This window comes from Lactuca sativa, chromosome 4, assembly GCF_002870075.4.
Source record: "Lactuca sativa cultivar Salinas chromosome 4, Lsat_Salinas_v11, whole genome shotgun sequence".
Classification (NCBI taxonomy): domain Eukaryota; kingdom Viridiplantae; phylum Streptophyta; class Magnoliopsida; order Asterales; family Asteraceae; genus Lactuca; species Lactuca sativa.
Window position 1 is genome coordinate 149,590,896 of NC_056626.2, and position 16,581 is coordinate 149,607,476.

Here is a 16,581-nt window from a genome sequence, read left to right on the forward strand (position 1 = left end):
TTTTTGGGTTGTCACATCATCCCCCCGTTAGAATGAATTTCGTCCCGAAATTAGCTCTCTTAGCATTACTACTGGGGTTGCGCTCCTCTGATTTGCGGAATACTCACTCGTAGACCTGGCAACTTGCCCTAGTGTTCTTGATAGGATTCATACTTGGTCCATCTATCATTAACTTGTGTATACAAGCCGTATATAATTAGGATTAGTAGGACTGTCGGATGTGCGACTCCGTTCTAGGTCCACAACTCCACGGAGAACAGGAGATAGGGCGGAAACACACATACTAGATTTGCGTAATCATACTCATATACCACCCTCGCGTATACACTAAATAATAATAGGGGGCTGTATTCGTCCTTCGCCTCTGTGCTAGAACTTGGTCTGCTGGACGAGTGGTATGTCGTGACGGTCTGTGGACGTCTGTCGATAAGGCTTCGGAGGACAAAGCACTCTTCGCATGAGTACTTCGGGGTTTGCAATGCGAAAGATAAAGTTTAGGTTTAGGTCGGACCTTTTATACGAATGACGAAAGTTTCGAGAACTTGCCGATCGAGGCGATAGAAACATATGAACTCAGTATGGTGAGGACCACGCCAATTCATGACGAAAGGAAAACAACGGACTCTATACTGAACAAAGTTTTGGTCAAATGAAAGAAACGTCTGATAAACGACGATGTATCCCTAGTATGATTTGTATTGTAATTCTAGTATGTTCAACAATGTACTCCTTGTAACTGATCTCGAGTTTCCTGTTTTCTATTTTGAAATCAACACTCCTATGTATCGTACCGCTATGTGCGCATACATACAAATAAAAGTGCTTTAATAACTTACGGGATACTTTTATACCATGATCCCCCATGGTACCACTACGATCGCCCGTCATATACAAGTTGCGAATACTTAAGATGAGCCAGGCAGTCGACTGAGCATCTCTGCCTCAAATCCTCAACCAATTAAGGAAGGAGACCTAAGCGGAGTCACTCACTCTAAGTCTGGAACCTCTTAGTTGCGCACAACCCTGATGTATATGGTGAGCCATAATAGCTTCTCTAAGGGATCCTTTAGTTCTCCTGAATATTACGACCTATTTCAACATGTGGGTTGTTATTGTTACTTTTAAGTGTTATCCCCAAATTTTAATCTTATATGAATATAAATTAATTTTTAAAAGTAATTACTATTTTGAAAAACGTACCACTACTCGACGACGACTCCGAGGTAGATTCTCCTGCGGTGATCATCAAAATACGTCCATCCGCGCCTGAGTTCCTGATTATCGGGCAGTCCTTCTGACGGTGTCCAGTCTCACCACAGCCATAGTAGGCTTGGTTTTCTTCAGTTCCGAGGACTTGGGAGATCGGTTGAGCCGGTGCCCTGCGGTAACGGACTGTGTGTCCTTTTCTGTGGCAGTTCAAACACTGCATTTCTCGGCACACTCCAGTGTGGTGAAAGTTGCACTTTCCACACTTTGGAAGGCTTCCAGCATAACGACTGGCAGATGCTGAAGCAGCAGGCGTCGTAGCGGCGTACATAGTACTCGCTTGTTGCTCTTGCGGGATGGCTTGTGTTGTTCGCTTCTTCTTTCTCTTGTTCTTCGCCTCTTGATTATAGTCCTCTTCCCTTGATGACTCGGGAATAGGACTTTTACGCTATGGCGGACTCCATGATCGATGAGTCGCTGAGCCAAGTGTTTAGCACTATCGAACGTGGCTAGGTTAGAAGATAACACATTTCCTTGGTTTGGAGCAGTCAGACCCCAAATGTATCTCTCTATCTTCTTCTTTTCCGAGGTAATCATCCCGGGGCATAGAGCTGTTAGTTCACTGAACCGGTCCGTGTAGGTCACTATGTCTGAGCCGACCATAGTGAGATCCCACAGCTCTTGTTCCAGTTTTTGAATCTCGCCTAACGGGCAATATTCTTCCCGCATTAACTCCTTTAGGTTTTCCCAACCTATGGAGTTTGCCACTGATAGGATCAGTGACTTAACATGGCTGTTCCACCATGTTAGGGCCTTTCCATCGAAGGTGTAGGCAGCAAACTTCACTTTGCTTCCTTCGGGGCATAAACAGATTTCGAAGATTAACTCTGTTTTCTCGAACCATTGCAGGAGGGCATTGACTCCTTCAGTCCCTTTAAAGGACAGTGGTTGACATCTGGTGAAGTCCTTGTAGGAGAACTCTCCCTGGCACACAGGGACCTCACCTTGAGTAGAATCGGTAGGCGCTTCGCCTCCACCTGTACTGGTGGAGTGATATTGTGCCATGGTTGTTGCCACAGCCTCGGCCACTGCAGCGTTCAAAGTTGCTGCATCGATTTGTGGAGAAGGTATGGGAGTTATTGGAGTAGCGTGTCTTGGTGATCTGCGAGGAGGCATCTTTGCTAAAAGAAAACAAAGATGAGACGGAATAAGTCTATAGCAACGGACACAAGCCGAAAGCTGAAAAGACAAGGTTATCCTAGTTCTGGATGTATCGGGTCCTGACTTCCACAAGGTTCTAGAAACAATTCATAAATGAGTCTATACCGAATAAACTCTATGAATTTGAAATAACTATCCTCGAATGAATATCTGTTTCCTGAATAACTGTTACCAGTTGCATGTAAGAAAATAATTCTAACACATGTAATGTGAGCAGTTTTTCCACTCGCTCGCTAAATTAACCTAGTTAATATTTATTAGTGTGACGCGTAAGACATTTTTGGTTACTTCGGCTGATCTTTCCTTGAAATCTTCTCATTGGTTTGTCCTTGTTCCTCCTGAACTCTTCTGTTGTCTACTATGAGGAAGTGGTTACGTTTATCTGGGCTTGTCGTGCGAGAATGAAAGTGACTAAAGAACCTATGAGCTTTAAGGTAACTTTATGGGGTGATCCTTACGGAATCTTCCTATAATTATACTAGGTATACCAGTTGGTATTGTATATAATTGAAGATCAAATAGACCTTCGAACAATTGATCCCACCTCAACACTACTTCCTTAAAAGGAATGGATAGCGAAGCGTCGGTCACAGATTCTATGTCTATAAGGTCTTGATTATATATAAAACTTTATGAATATACCCTGTAAGATTATAGACTTATCCGCAAGGGTCTTTTAAGTTATCACATAGGTTATGTATCTGGACTAAAATACTCCTATAGTATCCTAACGTAATGTACTTGGTATGATCTAAAATCGTTATCGCGTTATAGTATCATAGAATACTCCCATAGTACTATAAATCTAACTGTACTTGTTCTGGCGTTCTCTTGACTGGTGTTCTGGTAAGTTATAACTCTATTGCAACACCACATCATTCCCAAACACATGTCGGTCACATCTCGAATGAATATAGTTGATCAGGCTATATTGATCCTAGTTATGATTACATAACTGTTCAGGTTGACGACAGTGCCCAACCTTTAATACTTTTAGTTCTGTTCTTCTCGTAATCCTAGTTCTATTATGTACATGTATGAGCAAGTAGGTATATTTTTATAACTTGAAGTTATACTCTAAATATATCATTATCCAGAGCACTTAAGCCCCATTGTATTTATAGACGTATATCTTTTACAGGTTGATATACTTAGTTCACTATAAACAATGCTCTGATACCAATCTGTCACACCCCATAGTGTTTACATAGTGTACTAATAATTATTCTTTTAAATAATTATTTATGTGTCCCCAACGGGGTAAAATAGTGTGAAAGTTTCAATAATTTTACCTATTATAATTTATATATATATATATATATATATATATATATATATATATATATATATATATATATGTTTCGTTGAAATAGTGAATCCTTTTTATGCTATTATCAATTTACCATGATAAGAAAATGAATTGAAATAATTATATATGCATGTTTATATATGTCACACCCCAAAACCGGAACGGCGGAAATGTTCAGGGGTGGAGGACGTCATGTCAAGTATCACGAGATATGTATATGGTAAGCAAGTAATGAACAACCATTTCATTTAGAAAGAAAGTGTTTACAATGTATGTGTTCACAAAACATAGAAGTCATAAACAAATAACAGAACAAGACTTGAAGCTATAATGCTCCATCTTCTGAAGTCCCAGCACAAGCACCTGTCTAATAGTCTCCTGGGAATACAAGTTATTTGAAAGAGTTGATCAGCAATTAAGCTGGTGAGTTCATAAGATTTTAGTGATGTGAGTAAGCTGTAAAATGTGGAAAAAGTATATGTAAAAGTGATGTAAGTTGTAAGTTCTGTTTTGAAATGATCGCCTGTTCCTCTAGAAAATCCTATATTTCCTACTTTAATGGAAGTTAAGTAAAATGACACTACAAGCCTTTCTATGCGTACTAAGTGGGTACAAGTTATATATACTTGGAGTAAACAAACAATCGATTGTGGGCATCTGCCCTCAACTCACAACCCAACGGGGTACAGTGAGTAAGGCGGATAGCACACATTCCATTGGTTGTTAGATCGTTGTCATATATAACCATGGTGTATTCACTTGTTACTCATGGAGTTATTTGTAATGGTTCCTTTATATCTAATGGAGAGTTCCTTTTAAGAAAACCTATATTTCTTATAATAAAATATTGACTATGGTGATTACTTTTATAATAGCTTTGTTTATACTGCTATATATAATTTGATATCGGGTAGATAGTAGATTGGGTGACCTCGATGTAAGCCCACATCCAACGGGAACAGGACATACAGCGAAGAGCACACATCCTACTAGCTGTCGGATACTAGTCTTATATACAAACATGGTGTATAAACTAAGGTATTATAGAGTTAACTCACTTAAAGTCTTTAAGACTGTACTGGCTTAATAAAATGGATTAAGCCCTTAACTGGGAAATCGCTAGTTTTGTATATCAAAGTGCTGACTTTGAAACGAAAGTTTTGTACTAGGAAAAACTGTGCATTGACCCTTTGTCCTATGACCTAATCCATACCTGGTACCCTTACGATGACTTAATGTATACTAAGCATACATATATATATAGATTCGGGTAGATAATAGATTGGGTGACCTCGGTGTAAGCCTACATCCAACGGGAACAAGACGTACAGCGAAGAACACACATCCTATTAGCTGTCGGCATCTACTTAACATATATGTATCCTATAGTGTATACATTACGGAATCATAAGGTTAGCATCATGGTCCTAACTTTTAAAAATAGCCTTCTACCAAGACTCGATTGTTTTGAAAGCAGTCTTCTACCAAGACCCTACTGTTTTGAAAGCAGTCTTCTACCAAGACTCTACTGTTATGAAAGCAGTCTTCTACCAAGACTCTACTGTTCCTTTGTCAACTGTAAAGTACATTCTCCCTAGTTTATAACCTACCTCAATTAGAGAATAGATCAACCTTCAAGTGTTACCGACACTTTATGAAAGTAATGGGAGAAAGTGAGTACCCTGATGTCGTTTATAATGACATACGGAGGTACTATCAACCTAAAAACATAAGTGTGTTTTATTACGGTCATAATGTGAAAGCTAGAACCCCTACTAACCCGCTCTCATGTATGGAGATTGAGGGAACCAAACGCGACCCGAGCAAATCCATGCAAGCCGTGTAATTCACATTAAAGTTAGATCCTGTCTGCGTGTTATCATGCTATAGCAAATTTACTTGTTTGTTATGTTATGTTCTGGTATTGTTTGATTCTCTTCACTGTTTGTTATGTTCTGTTCTATGTGTGCTTCATTGTACTAGAAGTAATGAATAGCATTCTCCTAACTATACCTATAATAGTTTACTAATGCTCTAACTGGAATATTACTGAAAAGACTCATTTATCTACAAAGTTATGCTTATACTTTAAAATGGAGTTTTGTATAACTATAAAGTAACATAACCTTTAGAAGAGTTTTGAAATGTTTTAACAACTTATAAATAACATAAGTAACATTTTGAAAGAATGATTAACAACAAATAATTACACAATTATCATTGTGTTCAACTTGTATCCCCCCTCCCCTTAAAACAATTAAAATAGTTAAAAGATTCATTACGGGGTATGAACTCACCTGATGTGGGTGATTCAAATGGGTATGCGCGTACGGATGAGAAGTTCCACGAATGAAGTTCCGAGACACAATAAGTCCTAAATGATATTTAAGGACACGTAATGACATGAATATAGTGTTTATAAACAACTATATGAAAGGAAACATCTTCCGGGACTAGGAAACACCTTAACCAAGTGTTGGAATCACATGTGATTCAACCTAGGAGGGTATAAAGGCACTTAAATGAGTTCACTACCATGCGTTCACAGCCCAAGGGAGTTTACGGCCGTAAACTCATGGTTACTCATGGGTTAGTGCAAGCTTGAAGTCTAGGGGGTGATTTAGGGACATTAGCTTTAACCTAGGATGAGAAAGACCACCTCTTTTGGCACTTTTGGGGTGTTCACGGCCCAAATGAGTTTACTACCGTAAACTCATGGCCAAATATTCTTATGAGGGTCCTAAAGGTCATAAAGAAGCATTCTAAATTTGTGCCTAAGCCCTTGGAAGTGTTTGTGGCATCAAAACACCTCTATTTTGAGTTTACGGCCCAAAGACCATTTTGGCTGGAGCTTGCGGCCATAAACACTTATGGGAGATGATATTTTGGTTGTTTTGGGTCCTAAACACATCTAGGTAAAGTTCTATGCTTGTCTCTTGGGCTATGGAAGGCATTTAGGGCATTTTGGCACCCTAAAATGGAGTTCACGGCCCAAGAACTTCCTTGGCCGTGAACTCACTTTTGGTCCTTAATTTTAATTGATTTTGATGCCTAAACATGTCAAGGTTTGTCCTATGTTTGGTTTCCAAGGTCTAGGGGTCATTGGGCACACTTTGGCCCTTGAAATGGAGTTTACTTCCCAAGGTGTTCTTGGGCGGTAAACTCACAGATCTTAGTGTTTTCCTATGATTTCTAGTGTATTAAGCATATATATAAAGCTTTAAAACAACACTAGATAGAAGTACTCACGTTCCGGAATAAAAGTCCGAAGATCCTTGAGAGAGAATTTGGCTTTTCTCTAGTTGGAATTGTAACTAATGAATAATTTGGTTTAGAATTCTATATATAGTCCTTGGATTCTTGGCAGAAAATACTTTATTCCCGGAAAGAACTCTAATATCATAGAGTTTTGGGATAACAGAGTTGCACAAGACCCAAGTGCAACCTCTCTCCTGATATCTCCTTAAGTGTAAATCCTGAGTTGCTCGAACTTGTCCCAAAAGTTTGAAAGTTAGCAGAAACAGACTTGGCTTCTATTGAAGTGGAAATTTTTGGGTTGTCACAATATAATTATACCCATTTTGCTCAACATATTACAAAAGGTTTAAAGTCTTATAAAATATTTTAAATATAGTTTATTTATTGAAATTCAATTGTATGTTTCGTATGTGTGTGTGTGTGTCTATATATATATATATATATATATATATATATATATATATATATATATATATATATATATCTATATATATATATATATATATATATATATATATATATATATATATATATATATATATATATATGAAGGTTCTTAAGAATTTTGAGAGAAAATGGGGAAGGTTTTTGAAGTGCAAATGAGGAAATGTGGAGTGATTTCGGTTATACATTTATATATGGGGGTAAATTGATTTGACATTTGCATTGAAATGTGTATTTTATGACATTGGAAGGAGTGCCAACGGATAAGGTGGGAGATTTTGGACTATCCCTACCGAAATCACCTTGTTTTCGGTCTAAGGCTCCCACCGAGATCTCCTTGATTTCAATCCAAGTGATCTCGGCCTCACATGGTTCTCGGTCCAAATGAGGTTCTCGGCTAAGAGGGTTCTCGGTGGAGTGGTTCTCGGCCTAGGAAATGATGTTGATTCTTAAAACCGAAAACCCTTAAAGTGGGGTATAATTGATTATTTATTGGATTTAATTCTTAACTATTGACTTTTGTTGGCACAATTGACTTTTGTTTGACTTTCTTTGACTTTACTGACCTGAAATAACCGGTTGTTAGGAGGTTGCTACTCTGTTCCTGGCATAGTTGCTTGAGATGTTTGGGTCTATCAAGACCGCTATGATGGAGTACTTTAATGAGCACTATGCAGCTCTTGCTGAGACAGCTGCCGCTTTAGCCTCCGCAGCGGTAGCCGCCGCTGGTGGTGGGACCAGCCGGGATTTCCAGTACCGATACTTCGATAACACGAAGCCCACAACTTTTGATGGGGTCCAGGACCCGATCATAGCCATGAGGTAGATATCTGACGTGGAGGGATTTTTCTCCAAATGCTCATGTCCTGTTGACCAGAAGGTCAGGTGTGCTCTGAACCTACTGACGTCCGGAGCCAAGGATTGGTGGAGGTTAATGACAGGGTCATATACTGATGATCAGAGAGCTTCAGTTACTTGGGAGCAGATCAGGGATATATTATGTGCTCGCTACATTCCATGGGTTGAATGCAAACGGTTGGCACATGAGTTTTTGGATTTGATGCAGGGTGTGGAGACGGTGATGGAGATCACCCGTATGTTCACTGAGAGGGTGATGTTTTTCCCAGAGTTTGGTTCTGAGCAGGCTCAGATGACACGTTATCTGAGCAAGCTAAAGACTGACATCCATCAGTTTGTTGCTAACCAGCGTTGTGATACACTGGTGGAGTTACAGGAGGCCACTAGGTGGCGTGAGCTGGAAATTGAGTTACAGTTATGAGAGCAGAGGCAAGCCCCAATGCAGTCATAACCTGCGTTGAAGCGGCCCAAGACCGCTGATTCTAGGTTTGGGGGCCAACGTGGCCACACTAGTGGGAAGTGCGGGACGGGCCATTCAGGAGTTTGTAGATTGAGTAGTGCGTGCCGTAAATGCGACAAAGAGGGGTACTTCACAAGGCATTGTCACCAGCCAGTCCCAGTTCAGGATATGAGGATCTACTATCACTATGATCAGGTACTTCACAAGGTATTGTCACCAATTGTCCACAGGTCATTGCTAGGCCAGCACAGGCTCCGGCGCCGGCTACACTAAGGATTACTGAAGGGAGTCAGGGTAGGGCAGGGCCCCCGAGGGCTCAGGGACGCGCCTTCTAGCTTACATCAGAGGAGACCAGGGCAACACCAGATGTGGTTATTGGTATGTTTCTATCCCTTATCTTAATAATTATATTTGTTTTATGCTTATATGTGTTGTACCATGTTAGGTACATTCTTAGTGAACTTCTTACCTGCTTTGGTATTATTTGACTCGGGGTCGTGCCGGTCGCTTGTCTCTCAGTCATTCAGTAGGGAGTTTGGTTTGCCAGTAAGAGAGCTAGAGTGTCCGTTGTGAGTCTCTATCGCCAATGAACACAAGATTTCTGCTTCTTCAGTCTATCAGGGTTGCATGTTGGAGATCTTCGAGGTATCTTTTCTGATAGACTTGATTCTGATCCCCATGGGGGATGTATGTGTGATTGTGGGTATGGGTTGGCTTAGTCGCTTTGGTGCCATGATCAACTGCGAGGGTCAGCAGGTGGTAGTTCAAACCCCAAGTGGGGGAGAACTAGTTATCTGGGTTCTGATGTCTGGTTGGGTTAGCCAGATTGTACTGGAGGAGGCTCGTAAGTCTCGCTTCTCTATTCACCCAGGGGGGGGGCACCAAGATGTACTGGGATCTGAGCTAGAGTTATTGGTGGCTATACATGAAGTGAGATATCGCTTGGTATGTAGAGAGGTGCTTGACCTACAGGATGGTCAAGGCCGAGCACCAGAGGCCGCATGGAAAGTTGCAGCCTCTAGAGATTCCAATATGGAAATGGGAGCATATCACGATGGATTACATCACCAAATTGCCGAGAACAGCAAAGGATTTCGACGCTATATGGGTCATCGTGGATCGATTGACCAAGAATGCCCATTTTTTGCCCATTCGAGAGAGCTCATCGGCGAAGAAGCTGGCCTATGTGTATATACGCGAGATTGTCGCTCGCCATGGGGTTCTGATCTTTATCATTTCAGACTGTGATGTTTGGTTCACCTCCTGTTTCTGGAAGAAGTTCCACAAGGAACTAGGCACGCTGCTGCATTTCACTACCGCATACCATCCGAAGACAGTCGGCCAGAGCGAGCGGACCATTCAGACCCCCGAGGATATGTTGAGGGCATGCATCATTGACTTCGGTGGGAGCTAGGACACCTACTTACCCCTTGTAGAGTTTTACTATAACAACAACTATCACTCCAGCATTGGTGCTCCACCTTATGAGCTGTTGTATGGACAGAGATGTCGCACCCCAGTCTGTTGGGGCGAGGTTGGTCACAAGGTGATGGGTCAGACCTTCAGACTAACGAGATGATTCAGCAGATCAGACAGCGACCGTATAGAGTCAGTAGAAGAGTTACGCTGACCGACGCCGATTTGAGTTGGATTTTCAGGTCGGTGACATGGTACTCCTGAAGGTCTCACCCTAGAAGGGTGTGATTCGCTTCAGTAAGAGGGGGAAGTTGGTTCCCCGATACATCGGGCCATTCAGGATCATTTCCAAGTTGGCAAAGTGGCGTATAGACTGGTTATCTCGGAGGAGCTTAGTCAGATCCACATCACTTTCCACATTTCACAGTTGCAGAAGTGCATATTAGATGAGGACGCAGTGGTGTCATTGGATGATATACAGGTCAACGAGCGACTGAATTACGTGGAGAGGCCAGTGGCCGTTCTAGAGAGGAAAGTGAAGGTTCTATGGAAATGGGAAGTACATTTTGTAAAGGTACAAAAGGAGCATCAGAGAGGATCCAAGTGGACTTGGGAGGCGAAGGCAGAGATGCAGGAGCATTATCTGGAGTTGTTCATTGCAGCAGACTTCGAGGATGAAGTGTAATTCAAGTGGGGGAGAATTATAACATCCCGACTCCCAGGTATAAATTTTATAGCTTTATATTCATTTTTAAAAGGCCTACTCGACGAGTTTGATGCCCCAACTCGTTGTGTAGAAACGGAAAAAGTTGTGTGACTTAAGGGATCTACTCAACGAGTTGGAGGACCCAACTCGACGAGTTGGAGCTGGAATATGAAACCCTAATTTTCAGGGTTTGTACCCTATTTAAAGGACCTTAAGTCCTTTCCTCCAGCCCCTTACCACCTTTTGATGGCCAAAAGAAACCCTAATCGGTCTAAACCCTATTCTTAAGTATGTGAGAGGCTAAAGTATGTTTTTGGTGCATTTGTTGAAGAAGCTTCGAGTTTTAGAAGCTTGGAACGAGAAGAAGTCGGTAGATCTAGTGTCTACATTATCTTGGCTTGCATTTGAAGGTAAAAAGCCTTTACCTTGGCCTTCCATTTGTTAGATCTCTTCTTAAGTGAGAATATGGGCATTTTGGTGCAAAAATGGAGTCAGTTTCGGATTTGAGCTTGTCACAAGGGCATAGTTTCATATATGGACTCCTCTAGGCCCTTATGGACATAAAGACTCAAGCTTTATGAAGCTTTGGCCCTCCTTCATGTCCAAAACCTTCTTCTAATGCTAGTTATTAGTGTTTTAGCTTCATGGAGCCTTGCATGCATGTAAAGATACCAACTTTATGTGACAACAACACCCTAGGAGCCTAGATCTACAGTTTGGAGATTTGGTTTCACGTAAAAGCATCTGAATGAGAATTGGAGTGAAGGAACTCGACGAGTTGCATGGTCAACTCGACGAGTAGGATGAGGATTAGCCGTTTTTGGTTTCTGCATGGATTCGATGAGTCAGTAAGATGAGTCAACGAGTTAGTTAGGGTTTTTCTTGACATTTAGACACCACAAGGACTCGATGAGTTGTCTAGAAACTCGGCAAGTCAACTGGGGTTTTCACGATTTCTCGAGTTCTTAAGGAACTCGACAAGTCAGTAGGCTACACTCGACGAGGTGGGATAACATGGACTGTTGAACTTGACCGTTGACTTTGACTTTGACCAAGGGTTGACTAGTTTGACTTCTAGGGGTGTTTTAGTAATTTGGAATTCATGGAAGAGGATCATTGGTGGATGTAGGTGATTGAGTTTGGAGCTGTATTTGGGGAGTTTGACATTATCATCCCGAGCTACTTGTGAGGTGATTTGTCCTCACTATACTAACAAGGTCGAAGGCACCAATGTCGGCCCTTCTTTTGGATTGTTATCTTGATTATTGCATGATGATATGCTTAGTGACATGTTAGGTCGGTATTCTGGTATATAGGATGATGCTATGTTAGTGACCGGTTTGGTAGGTATCATGGTTATAGGATGATATTATGTTAGTGATCTTTTAGATCTGTATGACTATATGTACATGCTAGATAGCGTATGATATTTATGTGCACATGATTGTTTGTTTGGGGGTGGGTTGAGGCGGACCTGCTTTTTGCTACAGGCCAACATACCCAGGGCGGTCCGGATAGACTGCAGGACGAAGGCCCGGAGAACGGTCCTGACAGGCTGAAGGCCCGGGTGGGTGGACCAGAAATGTAGAAGGTTCTGAGAGTGGGCCAGATAGACTGCAGGCTCGGTGAGGGAAATCCAGTCATTCTGTAGACTCTATATGCATGTTGTTTATTTACTATGATATGATTATGATTGTATGGCGTTGGTATTTTGGGGGACCTCACTAAGCTTCGGGCTTACAGATGTTGATTATGTTTAAGGTACTTCTGATGATCGCGGGAAGGCGAAGGCATGATCGTGCACCTCCTTATGTTTTTATGATTTGATTCTGGGATATTCTGACACGAAACCATTTTGAAAACAAATTTGTAATAATTATTGGTTTTTGAATGACTTAAAAAGTTTTAAATTGGCTTGATTTTTATGGATGTTACATTGTTGTTCTTCGAAGAAGTCTTCACATCTTTGAAGCCATTCGACTAGACTACCCTTCCCATCATATGTGGGAACCCCCATCTTGGCAAATCTTGGTACTCTTCCCCCACGATATCCCATATCATCCGTCTCTTCCCAGTCTTTTGGTGCCCCCTGATCCCTTCGATTTGACCCTTCTAGTTTGAGGGAGTCCCAACGGTGTTTGAAAGGCTGAGGTTCACATGTCTGCCATGATTCAAAACCCTAGCTTGATCCTCTTCCTGCTCCTTCCTAGATCAAACCCTTACCTATTCCAGCCAAGCCTCCTTGGTACAAAAACTTACTGTTTGGATTGGCACCAAAGGTGGTGTCACGTCCCCTTCCAAGCACTTGTTCCGATAGGTAATCGAATCTCTCTGATTCGAACATCTTGTCCACACTTTCATTGTATTCTTCTTGTCTTTTGGATTTTTTTGGGTTAGGGTTTGCAATCCCTCTTCCATTGCTTCTTGCTTGGTCTGCAAGGCTGCCATAGTTGCCTTTAAATCATTGGTGTTTGTCTTCAAATCATTGTTGCTTTGTGTTTGTTGGATCATGAACGCTTCCAATTTCTTCATCAGCTCTTCCTGTTGTGTCGACATCACGAGCGCCTCTGATACCAAATTTGTTATGACCCGGGATCTAGACCTCATGACAGGACCAGTGCTAGTGCTTGAAGAAGCCGTGAACTCCCTTGTAACCTAGCCTCCTATTTGCAGGAGACTAAACTAAGCTATTAAACTAATATTACTCTATTGAATGTTTTCGAATTCCAACATATCTTATTTCATGAATGACTACCCTTCAAATAGGGATAAACAAAAGACTCAAATCAGGAAACAAAGACTCTAATCGACTCAAATAATAAAAGATCCTAACTACCAAAATTAAAAGCGGAAACAAGATAACTTCTTAAAATATAAAATACTTATTATCTATTAACTTGCAAACTTATCAAGTATGATTCATAACATAATTTTAGTTTGGTTATATTGCAACTTTGTATCCCATTTCATGATGGAATTAACGATCTGGCTAACCAATGACCATAAACTGGAAAAATAACTAACCAATTTTGTATTCAATTTTAGTCAATGCTACCTGCTACTGTTATAAATATAAATTACATAGATAATTCCACCCCCTGATTACTCTTCAACCAAAACTCGAGAAATACAAACAATTAATAAATAAGTTAGATACAAACAACATGGAAAAAAATAGAAATCCCATTTACGTGACCTATGTAGTCTCTTCTGAGGTTGCTATTGTGACTGAAATGTAGATCAAGCAAACATTAGAGGAGACTCCAAATGGTCACTTCCACCTTTCTTGAGGTTGTTCACGATTATAATGGGTAAACCTTTAAAACTTAAATGTTATAATAAGTAAGAGTTTGGAATCATTCCTTTAAAAAGAAAAAGAAAAAAAAAAAAAAGAGGATAGTGCAATGTAATAATAAGAAAATAACAGAAATTTCTTTATTTATTCTTGCATTTAGAGTTGAGAAAATATATGAAAGTACATTGTATTTATAAAAGAGGCATATTACATCGATTGATAATATATGACTGCTACGTAATAAACCACCTTGAACCACTGGTTTCAGTTGTTTGATTTGATTGAACATAAGTGACACCAATAGACCACTGATAATTATCATTCCCTGTAGAACAATAGCAGGGAAATAATAACACGGTGACTTTCCAGCTCCAGCTGGGAAAATCACCATACTTGATTTCCCAGAAAATATAAATGTAATGACTTCCAAATTCCAATTACCCAACACTAAAAGAATCATACCCATGAGTAAGCTTCAATAAACTGATTAGATTCACATAACATGTATCGTTTTGAACATTCAGCACAGCCTGCTCCACCACTTCTTGTTCTAGTCTCTTCATCTTCCTCCAATGGAAAACCTTCTTCTTCACATAAACTCTGATCCTCTTCTCAATCTGTTGTCCATTCAAAGTCTCCTAGGAAGCAAAAAAAAAAAAAAAGATCAATTAGAATTTCATCAAGAGCGAAATAGAAGAATTTAGAGGCTTTTTGGTTCAATCTCGATTTATACAGCGGGTTTGTGCAATATTGTTGTAAACATGCAATATCAAAATTAAATTAAAACAAAGGAAAAAATGTTAACACATAATTAATACATGTCCTAAACTCATAAACAGTTACTTATTTTTCATGTTTCCAGAAGAAAAAAACTGATCTTTTCTTACCTTCACAATTTTTGTTTGGGTTGCTGATATTGTCTTTCAAGGACAGACGCATCCTGGTTCAAGCATTTCATCGAGCAGTTGGAAAGCATAGTGAGACTCTCTTTCAAATCTGAATATCAATTGGTTGGGGTATAACTGAATCTTGTTCTTGGGTTATTATGGAGGCAAGTGATCATATTCCCTGTACAAATAGAGATAAAAGAATATTAAAAAAAAAAGAGTTACCAAGACTAGGAAGAACAAAAGCCCGTTTGAAGATTCTATTTTGCAAAAAACAAAATAAACAAAAAGAATTCATGTACATGCTCAATTGCAGTATATTGAAAACAATATAGAAAAAAAATTGATATCCTCTCCTTTGAACTCGAACTCAGTAGGCCATCAAACTCCACCCAAAAAACACATCATAAATAGTGATGGAGTCTTAAGGGAATAAACGAAATTAGAGTTCAAGGTATTTACCCGGACCAACTGCATCAAAGAGAAGCGATTAGGGTTATTTTAGAGAGTCAATAGAGAGTGGCGTCGACGAACTAAAAGCTGAGCCCTGAAGCCGACGTCGGGGGGGTGATAGGTAGAGCACAGAGAGACCACCGGATGTAGTATCAGAAACTTCATGTTCGGGAGAGAGAGAGAGAGAGAGAGAGAGAGAGAGAGAGAGAGAGAGAGATACGATTGAGAAATCTGGAAACATTGGAGGTGAAGCAACGTAATAACGTACACGTGTGATGCAAGATCCAAATTCAAATGAATGTGAAAATAACACGTCGCTACCACCGCTTCAACCAAAAGGGGAAAAGTAAGGAAGGAAGAGATGGCAGACATCTGTAACCATCTGTGTAAACATTAGTTATCAGTTCTAGAGGAAACATTGGGGCTTACTTGCGTACATACCTTCAAAATCAAAGCGAAACATCACCTTCGATTTCCTACTGTTTTTGTTATGTATTTGTTCGAACGGAGAAGACAGAGGAAAACGAAAACAATGACCCAAAATCGGTGGTGGTTTACCGGTGATCCTCTCTGGACGGCAAAGACGTGGAGACGAAGGAGGTGGAAAGCGTTAGATGAAGGCGGTGTTAATTTCTGAGTGGAGGAGAAACACAGTGAGGGGCAAAGGAAAAGGAACACTGGTCGTGAAGAAAGATTTAAGGCGGCGAGTAACCACTCGAACAGTAGCCAGTACCAAGTTGCATATTGGAGAGAGAGTGAGAGGTAGGAAGCGACTGATAAAAACACAGATAAAAAAAAGGAGGTCGGTAACAAAAGGGTGAAGAATAAGAAAACAAATCCGAATCTGATTGGATTATAAAGCGGTGAATCAAAGGCGGTGAATCAAAGGCAGACCAACACGTGGCCACCAACAATATAGATATTTACATAAAAGACCCGCTGAAAAGACAAAACATAAAATAAATGGAATTGAACACACTGACATAAACATGGGACCATTTCTGCCGATTCCTTAGAAAATTTACTGTTCCTAAGATGGTTCTTCTATTTTATATATATATATATATA

At 40.3% G+C, this 16,581-nt stretch overlaps 1 long non-coding RNA gene across 1 annotated transcript; it reads right to left on the reverse strand.

Moving 5' to 3' along the window:
• Positions 1 to 14,291: 14,291 nt before the first annotated feature.
• LOC111892313 (uncharacterized) lies at positions 14,292 to 16,330 on the reverse strand. Its single transcript, XR_002850495.3, has 3 exons — positions 15,523 to 16,330; positions 15,061 to 15,241; positions 14,292 to 14,811 (listed from the first exon to the last, which is right to left on the reverse strand). It is a non-coding gene; the product is annotated as an uncharacterized LOC111892313 (long non-coding RNA).
• Positions 16,331 to 16,581: the final 251 nt, after the last annotated feature.